Below are 20,475 nucleotides of genomic sequence, written 5' to 3' on the forward strand. Positions count from 1 at the left end.
GTACTGGGCCCAGTCCTATTTAACATTCTTAAATTATCTGCCGGAAAAGGGTAAATAGTGAGGTGGCAACATTTGCAGATGATACAAAACTACTCAAGATAGATAAGTCCCAGGCAGACTGAAGAGCTACAAAAGGCTCCCTCAAAACTGGGTAACAAAATGGCAGATGAAATTCAACGTTGATAAATGCAAAGTAATGTGCATTGGAAAACATAATCCCAACTATACATGTAAAAAGATGGGGTCTAAATTAGCTGTTACCACTCAAGAAAGAGATCTTGGAGTCATTGTGGATATTTCTCTGAAAACATCCACTCAATGTGCAGCGGCAGTCAAAAAAGTGAACAGAATGGTGGGAATCATTGAGAAAGGGATAGATAAAAAAACAGAAAATATATTGCCTCTGTATAAATCCATGGTTCACCCACATCTTGAATACTGCATGCAAATGTGGTTGCCCCATCTCAAAAAAGATATATTGGAATTGGAAAAGGTTCAGAAAAGGGCAACAAAAATGATTAGGGGTATGGAACAGCTGCCGTATGAGGAGAGAATAATAAGACTGGGACTTTTCAGCTTGAAAAAGAGATGACTAAGGGGGGATATGATAGAGGTCTATAAAATCATGAGTGGTGTGGAGAACGTAAATAAGGAAGTGTTATTTACTCCTCATAACACAAGAACTAGGGGCCATCAAATGAAATTAATAGGCAGCAGGTTTAAAATAAACAAAAGGAATATTTTTTTTTTCACACAACTCACAGTCAACCTGTGGAACTCCTTGCCAGAGGATGTGAAGGCCAAGGCTATAACAGGGTTCAAAAAAGAACTAGATAAGTTCATGGAGGATAAGTCCATCAATAGCTATTAGCCAGGATGGGCAGGGATGGTGTCCCTAGCCTCTGTTTGCCAGAAGTTGGGAATGGGTGACGGAATGGATCACTTGATGATTACCTGTTCTGTTCATTCCCTCTGGGGCACTTGGCATTGGTCAGTGTCAGAAGACATGATACTGGGCTAGATGGACCTTTGGTCTGACCCAGTGTGGCCACTATTATGTTCTTGAGAGAGAAGGTGTCACTGGTGAAGTTCAGTCAATATAAAGGGGAATCTTGCTTTGTCCCCCAATAATGATGACTGCCAGAATCTAATGTGCAAGCCCCTTTGTCCAGGGGGTCCAAAATAGACGGAGATCCAGGGAGGGCAACGCAGGCATCATGGTGCAGTGACCGGCTGTCTCAGGGGGGAAAATGAATCAACACAATCCAGCTCGATCCTCACCACGACTTAGCTCAACAGCCTGGGATCATGCAGACAAAAGTCATTGAGTTTTCTTCAGCTCCTAGTCTATACAATGAACATTTTCCAGCTCACTGAACCCGCATTTGCAACCATGGAACTGGCTGCCCCACGCTTCCAAGCCTTTGAGCTGGGCCTTTCCCCCGCACCCACTGGGAGCACAGCAGCCTGTGGTTTCCCTGAGAGGGAGGCCGCCCAACCTAATTACCAGCAGCTTTCAGGGTAGTCTCTTAAGTCTGTGCCACAGGTTTCCCATATGAAAAGCCAGGATCTGGCCTACGTAACACGACTGGGTTGGGTGTTCGTGAAGTGCTCAGGCGTTTAGGTGCAAGTCACTCTGGCAGTTAGGGTGACCAGATGTCCCGGTTTTATAGGGACAGTCCCGCTATTTGGGGCTTTGTCTTATATAGGTGCCTATTACCCCCCATCCCCATTTTTCATACTATCTGGTCACCCTACTGGCAGTGCAAAGTATCCTTGTTATGCTGGATAACAAAGCTGTGGTTCAAGACCGCTTAAGGGTTTTGTGTCAGATATATATTTTCTATCAATGCTACTATCATGGAGGCGATAGTCTGTCTAGGCTCTTCATGGGCCAATACTCTTCTCATACGACCCCTATTTCAGGTACAGTCTTACCTTTCTAGACCCTGGAGAAGGGTGAAGAGAGCCGGCCAACCAAAGAATTATTGTATACATCATCCCTTGTATGAGCCAATTCGCTGCCTCTCCCTGTTGCACCAGATTGTCTTAGTCTTGACATCTTCATTTCTCACTTGATAACAATTGCAGTCATAGTCTAAAGGTAATTCTGTGCTGCAGACAAAGGGCAGCTGCTGTCCAGTTGGTGTCTCTTAAATCATGTCCTGCTGCCTGCAAAGTGAATTTAAACATCCTGATTCATAATAAACCTATTAAAATAGGATCAGGCTTCAGCACCGACTGCAAAAGATCAGCTGTTGTGCAGCTTTTTGTGGGGACTTGAAGCCCCAGCAAAGTGACGGCCATCTTGTTTTACTTTTCCTAAGGTATTTAACTCCCTTCTGGTGGAGCAGGGCATGAAGCCTAGAGGTTTGTGCCAGAAGCAGCAAGACACAGAATTGTTTGAATATTTTCATGCAGTTTGTAGCTTTCTGGAGAGCACAGTGCATAGGGTTACCATTCGTCCGGATTTATCCGGACATGTCCTCCTTTTTGTACTAAAAATAGCGTCCGGGGGGAATTTGTAAAGCACTCATAATGTCCGGGATTTCCCCCCTCCCCCGGCAGAGCAGACCGAGCGGCTGGGAGGGCTGCAGGAAAGTCCCGGGCTGGACTCCGGAGCAGCTGTAGAGGAGCCGGATCCGCCCTGCATTCTGAGCAAGTGTATCAGCACAAAGTGCAGCCCTCCCCTTTTGCAACTGGGAGCGGTTTCTGCCGTGCAGCATAGCAAAATGGGAGCGAGAGCACTTTGTGCTGATACAAGGGCAGCTCTCCCCTGCAGCACGGTGCAGGGCCAGGGACCGGGTTTTGTTGTGCTGGAGAGCTCAGCCACGTGTCCGGCTCGCACAGAGCCCAACACCCTGTTCTGAGCAGCAGGGTAAGGGGGCCAGGGGGCAAGAAGGTTCTGGAGGTGGCAGTCAAGAAACGGGGGGGGGGGCTTTTTGGGGGGAGTGGAGAAAGTTTTGGGCAGTCAGGGTACAGGTAAGGGGTAGGGTCCTGGGGGGTAGTTGGGGGGGGTCTTAGGAGGGGGCAGTTAGGGGACAAGGAACAGGGAGTCTTAGGTAGGGGGTGGGGTTCTGGAGGGCAGTTAGGAGCAGGGGTCGCAGGAGGGGGCAGTCAGGGGACAAGGAGCGGGGTGGGGGGCTCAGAGTTCTGGGGGGGAGCTGTCAGTGGGCAGGAGTGGGGAGAGGGATCGGAGCAGTCAGGGGACAGGGAGCAGAGGGGTTTAGATGGGTTGGGAGTTCTGGGGGGGGGCTGTCAGGGGGTGGGGAGTGGTTGGATGGGGCGTGGGAGTCCCAGGGGTCTGTCTGGAGGTGGGGGTGTGGATAAGGGTTGGGGCAGTCAGGGGACAAGAGGCAGGGAGGCTTAGATAGGGAGTGGAGTCCTGGGGGGCAGTTAGGGGCAGGGGTCCCAGGTGGGGGCAGTCAGGGGACAAGGAACGGGGGGAGGGTTGGGGGTTCTGGGGGGGCGGGAAGTGGGAGGGGCAGGGGCGGGGCTAGGGCGGGGCTCCTCCCGTCCTCTTTTTTGCTTGCTGAAATATGGTAACCCTAACAGTGCAGAGCTGGGAGGATCTCTCCTAGTTTTGGGCTGCAGACATGAAGGGACCATGTAATGAGAGCAGGCAGCTAATAACTGGTTCTGGATAGACTTGTGAATATTGAATTCATTTCCAGGCAACTTCTCATTAGAAAGATGAGGACAAATGGGAAGGAGCTTGGAGAAGAGAAGCTAAAATGATCATGGACCTGGAGAAAGTGGTGTGGGAGGAAAGACTAAGAGCTTAAAACATATAGCTGGGCAAAGAGACTCTCAAGGCTGTGGCTGTAGGTGGGAAGGGAAGGCAGGCATAACACCACAAATATCTGAACTCTACAAATACCATGGAGTCAGCTCGACTTATTTAGGGTGTATAAGTAGGAGTAAATGGGATAAATGTGAATGGGTATTACCAATGTGTTTGATGATTAAAAACTAAGTTTTCTGACGGAGCCTGTTCTGCCTTTTTGTTTAGATGTTTTAAAAATAACTTTTCTCCTCTGATGTTTAGAAGGCTTTTGCGTGGTGCTGAGGGTAAAGTCAAACACACTTAGGCCCCTCTCCCTTTCTCAGTGTGCATGTCTCTCTGCCTGCTGCCTTGTCCGTTTCAGCTCTGCTGCAGGAGCTGTCACCACACTCGTGCAGTGCCTGGGACAGGGCTTGCATGGTCAAAGCTGACTTAGCTGCAAAGTGAACAAACTGAAAAAAACCAACAATGTTTCTCTCGTACAGTGCTGGTGATGGTAGCGATTCCTTGGAACAGCAATAGGTACAACACTTGAATGGCAGTGGTTTGTGATGCCCTTCTTAAAAAGGGTTGACTATTGAAGATCTGACTCATTCCTGACCGTGAGATCTATTAGAGTGTGAAACTGTTTCCAAGGAAAATAGTGGAAACCCTAATTTGCTTAGAACACTGGTAGCTCAGCCGGATTAGTAAAGTTAAAAGTATAACAGTGACCTGGCAGGGGGATGAACGGAATGACCTGATACAAGAGGTCTCTTCTACCTCTCATTTCTAGCATGAATGTTCTCCCCCTGCAGTTGTTCGGCTGTATTTCATAAGGGCTCAGTTTCCCAGTGACTGCTCGTTCATGGCTAACTAAGTGAGCTGAACGTGCTTAATAGTGTTGCTTGTTTCTGATAAACATGCTTTTGCTGCTTATATTTGCAACTTAGTTTTCCCGAAGTAGTTGTTTTTAAAGCTGAAAGGCAAAGTAAAAAAATAGATAAGGTCCTTTATTGCTTACGATGTGTTAGGTTGGTCTCTAGGCTTTTTCTGTCCTGCTTGTGTGTGTGTGTGTGTGTGTGTGTGTAGTTTTTCTAGTTGTTTACGTGAGCTCTAACTCCTCTTTGCTGTTTGCTGGACGACTTTGGAGGACTTAAATGTCGCATGAGGCTCAGGGATCGACTTCATCATTGGCCGAACCCCTCCTAGCTTGATATCATCTGCAAACTTTGGCCAGGACAAGCACCTGTCAGGGATGGTGACTCTAGATAACACTTAGTCCTGCCTCAGTGCAAGGGACTGGACTGGGTGATCTATTAGGATCCCTTCATTCCTATGTTTCTATGATTTTCCTGGTGTAGTGGAAGGCTAACCCTGAAGGAGTTAAACTGCGTTACTCTAACAGGAGAACACAAGCAAATCCTTAAGGTTCCAGTTCTGTCCTAGTTACTGCCTTTTTAGAGGAAACACCACAAAGCATCTGAGAATCTAAGCGGCAGATTCTTACTCCTCACCCTACCACAAAATTCCTGTTATGTGCATCTCAGAACTTCAACCACAGGATGGGAAATAGACTAGATGACCTTGTGACGTTGTGCAGTCTATATGGTTTTATAAAAACTTGATAATAAGTCAATATAATGTAACTGAGATAGTTTTAGAGAAAATACGGTAATAAGTGAATGTAAGTAACTGGGATATGCCTCATGCAAAAGGTCTCTTGTAAGGTATCATTACAAAGCTTATAATCTACTGAGTGTGATCATCTGATTTGTATAAATGTACCACTCTTGTATCTAAAACTAGAAATATAAAATGTAACTCTGAGGGCCTATTGTAATTGTGTAAAGTGTGAACCATTAATGATGGTTTGGAATCTTGATGACTCCCATTGTCTGCAGATGGCGGTATTTACCTGTGAGTCTTCCTGTATATGTGTGTGCTGGCAAGTGAGTAATGAAGTCTTGCAGTGACATGTGATCATGTCACCTGAACTGGAATCCATCTTTAACCTGGTGCTTTTCCAGTGAGGGGGGGTGGAAACCCAGAGAGACAAAGAGTTCCCGCCTTATGCAAAAGATATATAAAGGGGGGAAGAGAAGAGAGAGAGAGGAGAAGCCATCATGAAGAATCCCCTAGCTACCACCTGAGCTGCAACAAGAGCTGTACCAGGGGAAAGAATTGTGCCCAGGCCTGGAAGGTGTCCAGTCTAAAAAAAACTTACTGAAGCATCTCTGAGGGTGAGATTATCTGTATTCAGTTTGATTAGGCATAGATTTGCGCATTTTATTTTATTTTGCTTGTGATTTACTTTGTTCTGTCTGTTACTACTTTGAACCACTTAAATCCTACTGTCTGTATTTAATAAAATCACTTTTTATTTAGTAATTTACTCAGAGTATGTATTAATACCTGGGGGAGCAAACAACTGTGCATATCTCTCTATCAGTGTTATAGAGGGCGAACAATTTATGAGTTTGCCCTGCATAAGCTTTATGCAGGGTAAAACGGATTTATCTGGGTTTAGACCCCATTGGGAGTTGGGCATCTGAGTGCTAAAGACAAGCACGCTACTGCGAGCTGTTTTCAGGTAAACTTGCAGCTTTGGGACAAGTGATTCAGACCCTGGGTCTGTGTCTGGAGCCAGACGGGAGTGTCTGGCTCAGCAAGACAGGGTGCTGGAGTCCTGAGCTGGCAGGGAAAACAGAAGCAGGGGTAGTCTTTGCACATCGGGTGGCAGCTCCCAAGGGGGTTTCTGTGATCCAACCCATCACAGACCTATTGTTAGAGCTCCATTTCCACCTACAACAGTCCATGTTTCAAACTCTGTTAGTCTTGCTTCTACATATTCTACGTCTACGGACCCCACCACTGTCCTATCCGAGCACCTTTCTGACCCTTGGTTTGTATTACGTAACTTCAATTTATACAATTACACAGTCCTAAAGTTATTGTTCATCAACTACCTTCCACTCAGTACCACGTTGTTGTTCATAGATTTTTAAAGCTAGAAGGGCCAGTGTGACCATCTAGATGCCTGCACCAAGCCCAGTAATTTGTAGCTGAAATAATAATGATGGCAGTATTCCCATTTTATAGATGGCACAGAGATGACAGTGACTGGCCTAAGGTCATAAGAAGTCTGTGATCGAGGCGGGAATGGAATCTTTATCACTCAGCTCCTAATCCTATGCCTGGATCACGTTAAATCTTTGAGCTGAAACTTGCATGTAAAGAGCAGGCATCTCTTCGGGCTGTGGGAGGAGACAAGGGGCATACGTTTGCTTGTGTATCTCATATCAACCCTGAATCTTGTATCAGCCTAAAATAATCACTGTGCTGATGACAAGTGGAAAATGCTTCATCCATCTTAGCTTTTTCAGTCAGTGCCCTTGCAGCCTTTGCTACTGAGTTCATGGGCTGCCCCTGCTTCCTGGAATAAATAATTTTTTATTGTATGTGGCCTTTTCTCCAGCAGGCTGCTGCCCTGATAGATACATTTAGTTGAAGAAAAGCTTTTTTTTTTTTAAAAAAAAGACACCACATTTCTCATCATTTGCCCTGGATTTGTAAAGGTTTGGATCAGGTTGACAACATTTGACATTTTCCTACTTCATTTCTGCTGACATGTGCCTGCAAAAGTCTGTCACAGTGGTGCCCTTTGGGCAGTGTCAGAAATGATTGGTATTTCTCTTGACTGTTTTGTGTACTGTTGAAGAGACGGATCACTCCCCATAGTATCCCAGGGCTTCCCAGGTGAATTAGAATGGCATAGAGGGTGGGTAGAGGATTTAATTATTTTTTTTCACTATTGTCCCTTCCATGGTTACACAACCCAAGCAGAGCCTTCTGTATGACGGACTCAATCCTGTTGGTTATGATGGAAAAGCTTTACCAATGAGGACGGCCATTCAGCATGTCCTGAAGCATGTCACTCTTCCTTGCCCACCCCCATCCCTGCCCTGCTCCCAGACACCGTGTAAGAGACTCTCTAATGCAGTCAGTCAACTTGTGATGAAACTTCTGTCACCAGCACTCGAGCTATCTTCCCTCCAGTTGTTATGGGGTCACCCATGAACTAGCCTCACCTGTGTGGACAAGGCTGGTGCAAAGGAGGTCTAGGGCCCATTTCTTTGATAGTTGAGAACCAAAAGATTGTTACAAGGTCCTACTAAACCATTGACAGATTGGGCTTGTCAGAAAAGCATTATTCGCTACCAGAGCTTTCGGGGAATGTCCAAGCTCCATTAGCCTCTGTAGTCTGCCCATCAAACCAAATCCCTCATCCCAACAGGAGCAGAACGCCTAACCTGGAATCGCAGGAAGCAATTGTCAGCCCATGGTACAGGTGAAATTTCCAATTGCCCAAGCTCAAACTATCCCAAATATTAGATCAAAAGTGTATTCCAGATGTCCTGCTACTGAATATGGAGGTCCAGCATGCTGAGACTACATATCCCAGCATGCACTGCCCTCTCTTGATCCAAGATGTAAGATGGCACATTCTGAGACCTGTATTGAGGCTGTTTTGCACAAGCCTGTACCTCACCCATTTGCCCAGGGCATGCCTGTTTGCTCTGTGCCTTGTGGCTCCTTGCTGAACCCGAAAAAATATTGTGGGATTTTTTTTTGGTGGCCCAGAAAAATCCTAAATTCTCCCCATCCCCCCACAAACATCCACTTCTGGTCAAGATTGATTTTTTTGGTGTTTTCCTCGCTGCAATAAAAAAAATTTTTTTTGCTCAAACGTAACATTCCAATGTTATTTTGAAAATGTCAAAACATTGGCATTTTCTGATTTTTGTTTTCCTTTTTTTTTTTTCAGCCAAAACTATTTGCTGAATTTGCAGATAGTTTTGGTGCCCTACAAAAATTCATTTTATTTTAAACTTACTGTTTCCCGAAAAACAGAATTTAATTCTGGATTCCTGCCTGCTCTCCTACAGTTGAAAGCCAAATATATTGTAGTAGGATCAGCACTCCCAAACCCTGCTGGGTTTTTTAAATAAAATGATAATTAGTAACACTCAAGCTATTGAAGGACTTGGCGCGGTTGGCACTAAACAGCTGCTATTTGCTGACCTGTTCAAGTCAACAATGTTGTCCTTGTATGGACGTGTAATATATTTAAATCACATATTTACTGCCCATTGTTTGTTCATGTTTAAAGAAACAAATGGTTTGCTCTTAACATACCCACTATCCAAAGTAAATTATTCAGCATTCGTTATTTGTGAGCTATAAAGACAATCTGAATTTATTTTCATTTCTTCTTCTATGTATAAAAGCTGCAGGGTGTACTTTTATGCTGCCACAGCCAAGAATTTGTGGAATTGACTAATAGTCTATGTTGCAGATTTACAAACACTATTATTATTTATTAATGGAGCATTTCAGGGGTAAGTTTATAATCCTGCCACGTGATAGCAGCCTTTCAAAATGAAACATTCATGTCAGAGTCTGAAACTAGAGCTGGCATAGAGCTGGCGTGACAAAGGAATCAATGAGAATAACTCATTAGTGTGAAAGCAAAAGGGGGTGGGGGAAACAGCTTCTTGCAAGGATGTATGTGATGTTTTAAAAAATACATGAGACGTTAACTATAGAACTCAATGTCCCAGGGAGATTGATCCTGGGACTTTGGTGGGGGTGTAACTCTGTTTCACACAGTGTGGCCCTTTGCCCCCCTCTAGTGGCCAGGCTGTGTATTTGCACTAAAGCATTTAAACCTGGGGCACCAAACCTTTGCCCGGCAGAGGAGTACATTACACCTGGATGAGTGGCCAGTGAGCTCCATTAAGTTTGAATAGAAGGAAGCAAGTGGAAGCGGCCCTTGTCTTTAACATAGAGGGGTAAACTGTTGAGATGACAGTTCCTAGCATGCAATGCTGTGTTTTGATACAAGCAATCCTCACGGGGATCACGATGAAACATTGGATATATGGGGAATAATCTGAATGTAAGGGTCTTATCCTGCTGCCCAGTGCTGTAGTAGGAGTTCCTTCCACATAAGATCAGTTCAGATCTGGCCATCATATGTATAAACCAGTACAGTCCATTAAACCAGCTCCACCAAGAGAACACTGGTTCTCAAGCTTATTGGATCGCACCCCGCTTCTTTGTGTCTGGAGTAGTTTATGCCTCTTCCCACCGCACAAGTACCTGTGCCGATTTAAAAAACAACAATTTGCAACTCTCGCTATATATTAAGCTATCTTGTGCAAGCCTTTCTGAGCATAAAACTCAGTGGTTGCTCCATATTTTCAGTCCTCAAATAGTGAAGCCATATTGTATGTCTTCCTCTTGCTATTCCCTCCATTTGACGTTATGCTGCATCACTGCCTTATCTGTACCACACTTCACTGTTTGTGTAGCTTGCTTCTCAATATCTCCCACCGGCGGTGGTGTGTCACTAGACTCCGTTTCAGCTTCTTTGTTTTTCACTTGAGGTTTTTCATTTTCTGTTACATGAATGAGTCAATGATCCATTGTAATAAGAGCAAAAACAAAACTGTGGTTGATGCTTACAAACCAATGTGCACACTGCATTGTAGCAAACAGATAAAGGTACAGGGCTTATCTCCACCTCCCGTGGATCAATGCTGCAGCAACCGATCCACCGGGGGTCGATTTAGCGGGTCTAGTGAAGACCCGCTAAATCGACTGCTGATCACTCTCCCGTCGACTCCGATACTCCACCGGAACGAGAAGGGTAAGGTAAGTTGATGGGAGAGTTTCTCCCATCGACTCACTGCAGTGTAGACACTGCAATAAGTCGACCTAAGGTACGTCAACTCCAGCTACGTGAATAACATTATTCACGTAGCTGGAGTTGCATAATTTAGATTGACTTAACCCCATAGTGTAGACCTGCCCGCTGATGCCAACGACTTTGTATAATGCTATGTAAGCGTAACAGGAATCTGTCAATATGCACAGCGCCATCTAGAGTCAAATGCACAGCACGATTCGAAGACCTGAAATGTCTGGAGGAATCAGCTTTGCTGGTTATTCATTGCTGTGGGTAAAATGTACACAGTAAGTTTTTTTTTTTTTTCCCCCTAAAGCTTCTCACTCCCCCTGCAGAATATATTCTGTGCAATTCCCCCCAGTATGAGAACCTCAGCTATGGAAGATACATGCACCTGTTGGTTAAACTCCCTGCTGACCAGTTATCAAATATGGGCGACCAGAAGACATGTTATTTCAATGGGCACTTTGTTTGAGTAAACGTAGGTGTTTGCACAGCAGTTAGATCTAGTGAGGTCTGGATTTGTCTGAAAGGCAGTGGATACTAGCTGTGCCTGGGTGAAATAAGTCTGCTTCTTGGTGGAACGTTTGCCAGAAACAGTCAGTCTAGCTGAGGTGCTGCTGAGCGAGCAGATGGGATGTTAGATTTAACATTCTATTAATTTCTGGCCAATGAATCCTTAAGATGCACAAGGTGTTCTTCATCCTTACTGTGCTAATTGCTTTTCCCTGTTTGCCTGAGTGGGAATAAAAATCAATGGGCCAGATCCTGCTTTGCTATGCTGGTGTAAATGTGGAGTTATTCCACTGATTTGTGACATCAAGGCCCTGGGTCTGTATTTTCTATGCCTGGATAAAACATGATCTAGTCTTTTTTCATACAGCTGTACACAAGAAACTATGAACAGACACCATGCTGGTAACTGTAGGAAGGATGGTCCAGCAATCGAGCACTCCGGCTCAGGACTCAGTTCCTAGCTCTGTCACAGATTTCCTGGGGGACCTTGGGCAAGTCAGTTAGCCTCTCTGTTTCCCATGCGTAAACCAGGGATAGCACTTGCCTACTGACTAGGGATGTTGTGAAGGTAATTGTAGTGAAGATGCTCAGTATGGTAACAGGGACCATATAAGAACCTTAGAGACCGAGAGCTTATACAACATGCACCAGCGGACTTAAAAAAAAAAAAATATATATATATATATATAAATATAACTGGCATCAGGCCTCCAAAAGCGGGACTGCATAATGAGGTCTTCCCTGAACAGATCAGACAGGAGGCTCATGGACCTATTTTGTGGGCTACACAGACAGTGATGGATCAACTTCCTTCCCCACCAGGAAGAGGGGTTCGTGTAAAGTTCTGTGACCTTCTGCAGAGTTCTGCAGCATGGGCTTTTCACTGCAAAGTCAGTGCTTACAGTTGCTGTGGGGAAAGTGGATTCACTGAGAAGAACTAGATCTAGCAGCAGCAGCCCGGAGCTGTAGGAGGTGAGGAAACCCTCTTTTACATCCGACAAGAGGCTCAAGTGATATTTCATGATCTGTTAGGACATGGTTCCTGCAGTGACCTACATAAACAGACAATATGGGACCAAAAGTGGGTCTGTGTCGTGGGAGAAGCTGTGCAGAATTGCAAACTAGCTGCCATGTCAAGACACTTCTGTCTGTCCAAGTCTGACCTCTAAAGAGTGACCTGGACTCTTAGGCCGGACTGGTTCACTAAGAGCATTCTTCACCAAGGCAAACTGAAGCTGGATTGAACCATTTTCCTTCAGCTGACAGAAAGATGGAGCTAATTACAACTTGTAGAAAGAGGAAAGAACTCTGCGTTGGGAGGAGACCTCCCCAACAAACGTGCATGGCTTGATCCGTGATGTGATTTCTCATTTTTGAATCCTCAGTCCTGAATCACTGGTCAGGACAGAGCTCGTGTCATTTTGATTTCGCCCAACTGTGCAAGCAGGAATAATACTGACTTCAGCAGCCCGTCCCTGAGGCTTTGCTATCGCCTGCTACACAGCCAAATGCTCAGAGGAGAATTTTAGAAGCCCTGGTTTTGAGCATAGCATGGCTCTAGAAGAGTAACTTAACAAGATGGATGACCTGATCTGGCTGCTCTGATCTGCTGTGTGCCCATCACCATGGTATCTGAGCACTCTGAATATTTGCGTAAAATTCAATCCAAAGGGATGTGGCTTCTCCATTTCTCCTCTGATCGTGCTGTTTGAAGGTACAGAATATTTCTTCCTCTTTGTCTTCAACTCCTTTCTGCTTAACTCCTGGGCGGTGATGTTTATGATCAATGTACTAGTGTCATTTCAGACACCCTGCTAATTCTGAGAGGGGCTGGAGACTTGGGCTCTCTTCTCGAGGGTGTTTGACTGTGATTGGGTTCCAGGCTGCCTGTTTGAACCATTCTGAAGAACAAAAAGCTATTCCAGGAGTCGGGGTGGCCTGGAGGAAGGTGTGAAGACCAGAGGTGGAGGACAGACTGAAGGGAGCAGTGTGGCTGGCATTGTGGGTGGCAGGAGGACAAAGTGGCATGGCATAGCAAGCACTGTCTGCATTTCACATTCTTCAAGGAAACCAGCCTGCCTGCCCTCTGCCCCAGTGCCAAGTGAAAGCCTCACTCCATTGAAGTCCAATGCAAAACTCCCATTGACTTCGATGGAACCAGAATGTCACCCCTGGAGCCTCCTATACTAGCACCTCAGCATGCTCACGCTTCTTCTACATTGCTGCACCAGTAGCCAGATCGCTATCCCTTCCACGACTGCCAATTGGTCCGAAGCATGGAGCTGGGTCTTTCCCCATGCCAGGGAGCTGCGTTTGTGTGTGTGATTCCTGAGCTCACAGAATACTCCATTGCTGCCAAGAAGGCACTCCAGGAAACCCGAGCTATTGGCATTACCAAGCTGCCGTGATGGTGTCACCCATCTGCCCTGCCCTTGTCCCTGCCCTCAGACTGGGCTACTTTTAGAAAGGGCCAGCACTAGTTATAAAAATCCTTCGACTGTAGCATTTCAATTCTATCCCTATTTTATTATGAAAAAATATGCACGTGCAAATAAAACTCCCTGTGCATATCTCATATCTATAGATCAAGCTCGTGTTTGTGTCTATCAAAGTAATGTGTAAGCACACAGCGCTTTATAGAAGTGTCTGGACCGTACAGTGTCTTGCTAAGAAGATCGTCACATCCATCTATTTGAATATAAAGGCAAGCTGGAACTTTCAAGCATGTGTGCTTCAAATTATTTTTGGACCTAGAAAACCTCGATCTGGGAAAGTGTTTCTATTTGGGGCTGTGAAACTAGGCCACCTCTAAGATCAGCGACCTACATTTTCCAGGTTTGGGATTGCAGGCTAATGTAGCAATTGTCGTGCTCTGAGACTCTTCTGCTAATGTCCCTAAGCAGGGATGGGAATGGAGGAAATCAGTCTTAAAAGTATGGCTTAGTGGGCATATTGGGATGTGTTTAACTGGCTAATGAAAAATAATGAATTTCTCATGCTGCAGTTCTGTAGCTTCTCTGCCCTCCCCCGCAGTTGTGTGTGAATGCACAGAGGTAGTGGAGGATGTCCTGTGTGGGTGAGGAGTTGAAAAGGAGACAGTACCCTGCCTGGGTCTTGCCAGTATCGCACTGCAATTCCTTTGCACAGCACACCTCTGCAGCAACCCTCCTCCTCAGCATTGCCAGCCCCAAGTATTCGAAGACCATGAGATTGCCTTAAAAATCAACAAGTTTTAAAAATAAATGCATGGGGGGGGGTTAATGTTTTCAAACTTCTCTACAGCCATGAGGGCTAGACACCTACTTCAAAGAAACCTGAGATTTTCTCATAATCACTTGACTCCAGTAGCTGGGGCTGTAGGGAAAAAAACATCGAAGAGCAGGAGACTCACAAAAAAAATGGCGAGATCTGGCAGTGCTGCCTAGCTTCTGCTGACTGCTACACTTAGGGTACATCTTCACTACCCGCCGTATCGGCGGGTAGCAATCGATTTATCCGGGATCGATATATCGCGTCTCGTTAAGACAAGATATATTGATCCCTGAACGCGCTCACCGTTGACGCCGGGACTCCACTAGAACGAGCGGCGGTAGCGCATTCGAGGGGGGAGCCGCGGCCATCAATCCCGCACCGTCTGGACCCCAAGTAATTCGATCCAAGATACTTTGACTTCAGCTAAGTTGCGTATCTTGGATCGATTTCCCCCCCCCAGTGTAGACCAGCCCAGCTTTAAATTCAGTGCTTCTGCCTTCCTGGATCTGCCATTCACACAGAGGTCCATGAGTTAGGTCTGCAGCTGCAGGACAGCCACTCGATTCAAGAAGCTCTGTACATGGCCGCATTCAGGCTCTGCTCCTGAAGGTGCCAATGCCCAGAGTGAGCATCTCTTTATGGGGCAAGTTTACAGCAATTTGAATATTGGAGAGTGAGTTCAAGGTGGGATTATTAACTCTCTGTTTTCAAGCTGCACACAGGTTTAATATCAGGACATGTACTGCTCTGTCGTAGACCTGTGCAATTAGCATCCATTTAAAATTTCCAACCGCTGCCGGTGCTGCTGCTGCTTCAGGGTAACCGCGTAGTCTCTTGTGGGGTCTCTTTAAAGTTTGCAGTTGCTGAGGTTATAAGGGGGAACCAGTGCTAAAAACTCCAGTTGCCTCCACTGATGTTATCTGCGTGACCAGTAATAATAATTCAACCCCATTTCGTACTCCTGGCGTAGTGTAAAGTGCTTTGTAGCGTTTGGGCCTGAATCCCCTCTGGCCCTGCATCTTGTGAAGTCATTTACACAAGAACACAATGGGCGTCAAATGCAGCCATTCTGATGGGCGTCAAATGCAGCCATTCTGATGGGCGTCAAATGCAGCCATTCTGATGGGCGTCAAATGCAGCCATTCTGATGGGCTGGCATTTTTGCACTGATGTAAATGACCAGGCCAGGGAAGGGCAATAGAGAATCAGTTCATCCTGGACAGGGATCACTTTACTGGTCATTGAAATGCAGTCATCTCTGGGGTGGAACTCAGGTGCTATTCTTCAGCCTGGATTCTACACACCAGTGTCTGTAGGCAAAGAAGGGAAGACTAATGCATGCAGTTGAAACTATAAAAGGGCAATCACTGTAGGCAGAATAATTACTAGACTAAGAATCAGCTCAGGCCCCCTGCCTTAATGACACCTATCCTACAGGTTTGTATTAATATTTGTGAAATCTAGTCCAGCTAAAACACCAGCCCCAAACAAACACAACCTGCCAGTGATTTATCCCCTGCCTGGGTTATTTATTTACTTTGCAAATGCCTCCTCTCTGGCTGATCAGGGGTGAAGTCCCAGCTCCCGGCCTTTTTAAGTGGCGCTTCCATGGTCATTGATTAAAATCAGTTTTAAAATGATGAATTCCTGCAGATTAACACTAATGTGATTATCACTGTGTCTATGGTACAGTCTTCTTGATAAGCACTGATTTAATCAGATCTCAATTAGAACGCATCTTTAATGCTACAAGAGGAACTGCAAGATTCTGGGACAATTATGTATAAAAAAAATAATAGCTCTCATTTAGTGCTTTCCAGCCATTGGTTCCAAGTGCTTTAAAAAGATAGACAAGCATCACACTATCCCCATTTAACAGATAGTGGAACAGCAGCACCGAGATGTTATCTGCCCAAGGTTACATGATGTGTATTTAAGGACAGCTAATAGAGGTGGTCAGGAATTTTCCATCAATTTTTTTTCTATGGAAAAATGCAGTTTTTGCAGAATTGACATTGTCTGCAAGAAAACTTCTGTTTTGCCCAAATTTTCCAACTTTCCATCAAGAAAATAAAAATATTTTGTTTCAAGCCTGGATGACTCAAATTGAAATGTTTTGTTTCAGGTGTGTTCAGCCGAGATGCCATGTGCCCATGCTGCAGCCTGGCTTATTTGGAGGGGGTTTAAACCCCAGTAGTGCATCATGGGAGTCACATGACCACAGTGTATCCTGGGAGATGTAGTCCAGCTGAGGAACCTGGCCAATAGAGGAGAAGGGGAACATGAGGCAGCTGAACTACTAATCCAATGAGGCATCACACCAACTCAAAGGGACATAAATTAGTGTCAGGTATCAGGGGGTAGCCGTGTTAGTCTGTATCTACAAAAACAACAAGGAGTCTGGTGGCACCTTAAAGACTAACAGATTTATTTGGGCATAAACTTTCGTGGGTAAAAACCTCACTTTTGCATCCGAAGAAGTGAGGTTTTTACCCACGAAAGCTTATGACCAAATAAATAAATTAGTGTCAAACCTAGCCAAAATAAAGCATTCTGACATTTCTGGAACTTTCTGTTGTATGAAAAATTGATATTTTTGTCCTGATTCAGGATGAAAAGAGATGTTAAAATAGCAGAATTTCCTGTAGGATGAAAAAGCCAATTTTGTCCTGAAAACGCATGTTGAAATATCCGATTTTCCTACAGGATGGCAATTCTGATTTTTGAGGAGTTCTACTGGCCAGAGTAGGTGTTGCACAGCCCTCTACTGGGCAGAATTGGAACCGCTCACATGCTGTGTACTGCTAACAACTCCTGTCTCTTGAGTGGCTCTTTGAGCTGTAAGGTCTCCACTGTTGCCCTGAAGTTCTGAGTGGCCAAACTATGCAGCCTAATGACTACTGGCTGGGTTCATAGGAGGATACAGATTTTCTTACAGTGCATGTGTGGTAGTTGCTTGCTAATGCAGACTGTCATTCTTTTGTGTGAATCTCAAACTGTCTCCCCGCTCCTCACCCATGGCTTACGAGTAGGCTTGGAAGGATTTGATTTTTCTCAGCAAGCATTTGTAAATATCAATTTCACTGTGTACACACAAACTGGTGAAACCATATTTCTATCCATAATTGAAATGTACAGACAGGCAAAGTAAGGGAAATGCTGCTTGAGAACTTAGGAGAGTTTGGTTTAAGGCTGTTTACTTTTATATATTTTGATCATTATTGACTCATCCCCATCCTGCACGGCTGGTCCCCTCCATAAATTTCCCACAACTATGAAAATTTAAATCAATTGAGAAAAAAACAACAACCCTTTAACACCTTAATTTTGTGCAACAGAGAAAAGAGAAAAATTGAAAAAAATGCTTAAATAAACATTGATAGTGTGTTGAAATTATAAAAAAAATTGAATTCTGCCAAGACTACTTATTAATGAGGAGACCAGTCCAAGACTTCATTATTTTTTTTCCTCAGTGCATTATGAACTATTATAATAAATAATTAAAATGACGGCTGTCAAAACAAATGGCCCAAGTCCACTTTGGCAATGCTGTGAAACATCAACCCTTCTGGTCTTGTGGTTTATTTATTATTGTGTATTGCATACTGCTCAGCAACGTACAGTGTCGAATAACTGGCAACGAGTTTCCCAGTCGTTAGTTCAAATTAGTGAGGCTCTGATGATACCGAGAATGGTGACATCTGGTTGTGGAGAAAGTTTCAGTCTGACCCTTGATGCAGTCAGAACAGTGGTTCATTTTATTCTTATTTTTTTGGAAAGAGACGCAAAGACAGAACAGTTACATAAGAGTATCAACTCCAAGTGCCTGGCTCTTTTGCAATCAGAGAATGTTCTTTTTGTTCGGATCTACAGCTTCCTTTTGATGGCATATAGTGATATTTTAAATCGCCTTGACTTTCTTTAGCCTTTTGCTCCCGTGAGCTACGTGTCGCACCTTAAAATCCTAGACGCTGCTCTCTTTGTGCAGGTCCCAGCCATTCTTTCTTTTGCTCCGCTTGGGCTCGGTGCAATGGGTGTTCTGGATCACTGGCTCCATTGTTGACACAGTTTCACCAGAAACGTGGGAGTCAGGGGACTGAGTCAACAGCAGCAAACAAAACTTAGTGTTGGAAACGCAAATCAAAGGTTCATATTGGTCCAGGGAGCATGAGGGGCTGGAAGCAATTAAAAGGCTCTTGTTAGGAAAGCAGCAGGTGTCTCTGACAAGACTTGTCAGCCCTTGCTCTCTCCCTGCCTTTTCACACCATTATTTCTCCATCTTTCACCCCATGTAGAAGCTACCTGGCAGAAGCACTTGGCAGCTGCGGCCATCTCACCACTATTACCCTTCACTTCATGACACAACCTTGACGGCAGCACTCCCAGTCCCTCCTCATCGCTGCAGTTTGCCTGCAGCGTTTGGTTTGCTGCAGGCACTAACGTGAAGAGGCAGAACTGATGAGAACAATGGGGCAAAGGGAATAGCAACCAACCAAGCTGCAACTCATTCAGGACTGCAATTTTCCCCCCAGGCCAGCTACTTTTCCCCTGAGAGGCGGCTCACTTTCCCATGCTGAAATGGCTTCTGATGGTGAGGGCCCAGAGCCAGGAGCCGTGTCAGAGGATTTGTTTTGTGCGGGGAGGGAGAAAACATACAGCCTCACACATGCCGGCAGGAGGCTCCTTCTCTTATGCCAGGCAGATAGTCTGAGTCATAAGCAGAGCGCAGCAAGGCCCAGCAATGTTGCCAACTCTCACAATTTTATTGCCAGTCTCCTGGAATTATAGAAATGTAGGACTGGAAGGGACCTTGATAGGGCGTCTAGCCCTGCCTCCTGCATTGAGACAGGACTAAGTATTATCTTCTAGACCAGCGTTTCTCAAAACTTCTTGTCCTATCCTCAGTGGTTAAAGAGCAATTTATCACCCTCCTCTTTATAACACCCTTTTACATACTTAACAATTGTTATCAGGTTTTGGTATCAGGTATTACTGTACTTAACTATTGTTATCTCTTCTCCAGCCTAAACAAACCCAGTTTTTTCCAATCTTTCTTCATAGTCATGTTTTCTAGATCTTTAATTATTTTCATTGCTCTCCTCTGGGACTTCCTCCAGTTTGTCCACATCTTTCCTGAAGTCTGGTGTCCAGAACTGGGCAAAACACTCCAGTTGAAGCCTTATCAGCGCGGAGTTGAGCAGAAGAATTACTTCTCGTGGGTTGCTTACAACACTCCTGCTAATACATCCGAGATTGATGTTTGCTTTCTTTGCAAGTGTTACACTGTTGACTCATTGTTAATTTGTGATCCACTATAACCCCCAGATCCTTTTCTGCAGTACACCCGCCGAGGCAGTCCTTTCCCATTTTGTATTTGTACCATTGATTAGTCCTTTGTAAGTGACGTGTAGTACTTTGCATTGGTTCTTATTGAATTTCACCCTATTTATTTCAGGCCATTTCTCCAGTTTGTCAAGATCACTTTGAATTCTAATCCTGTCCTCCAGCTTGCATCCTCTCCCTGCTTGGTATCCTCCGCAAACAGGGTGCTTTCTATGCCATTATACACACAATTTCTGAAGATATTGAATAGAACTGGACCCTGGCCAGATCCCTGCAGATCCCCACTTGATATGCCCTTCCAGCTTGACTGAGAATCATTGATAACTATTCTCTGTGGACGGTTTTCCAACCAATCGTGCACCCACCTTATGCTAGGTTAGTCTAGGTTATTTTCCCTAGTTTATTTATGAGAAGGTCATGTGAGACATTATCAAAAGCCTTACTAAAGTTGAGATCTATTACATCTACTTTGGGTGTATTTCTTAAAGCCCCAGCTCCTGGAGCCATGTGATTATGTGAGACCGTCAGCTTTTTTGACAAAAAAAAAAAAAGTTCCTTGTGGTTGTAGGAAAAGGCTTGAAAATCTGGCTCTAAATAGTTAAAAAGAACAGATGGGAAAGAAGAACCACCAACAATTATAATTTTTTAAAATCTCATGATTTTAAAACCACTCTTATAATTTTTGGGGGCCAGATTCATGGCTTTTGAATGTGTGGGGCTGGCAATACTGCAATCTTAATAAGGGACAGATGTGCAGCTTTCCCTGGGTCATCTTCCCTTCTGGATTGAATCATAGAATATCAGGGTTGGAAGGGACCTCAGGAGGTCATCTAGTCCAACCCCCTGC

Source organism: Malaclemys terrapin, chromosome 10 (assembly GCF_027887155.1).
Source record: "Malaclemys terrapin pileata isolate rMalTer1 chromosome 10, rMalTer1.hap1, whole genome shotgun sequence".
Taxonomy (NCBI): domain Eukaryota; kingdom Metazoa; phylum Chordata; order Testudines; family Emydidae; genus Malaclemys; species Malaclemys terrapin.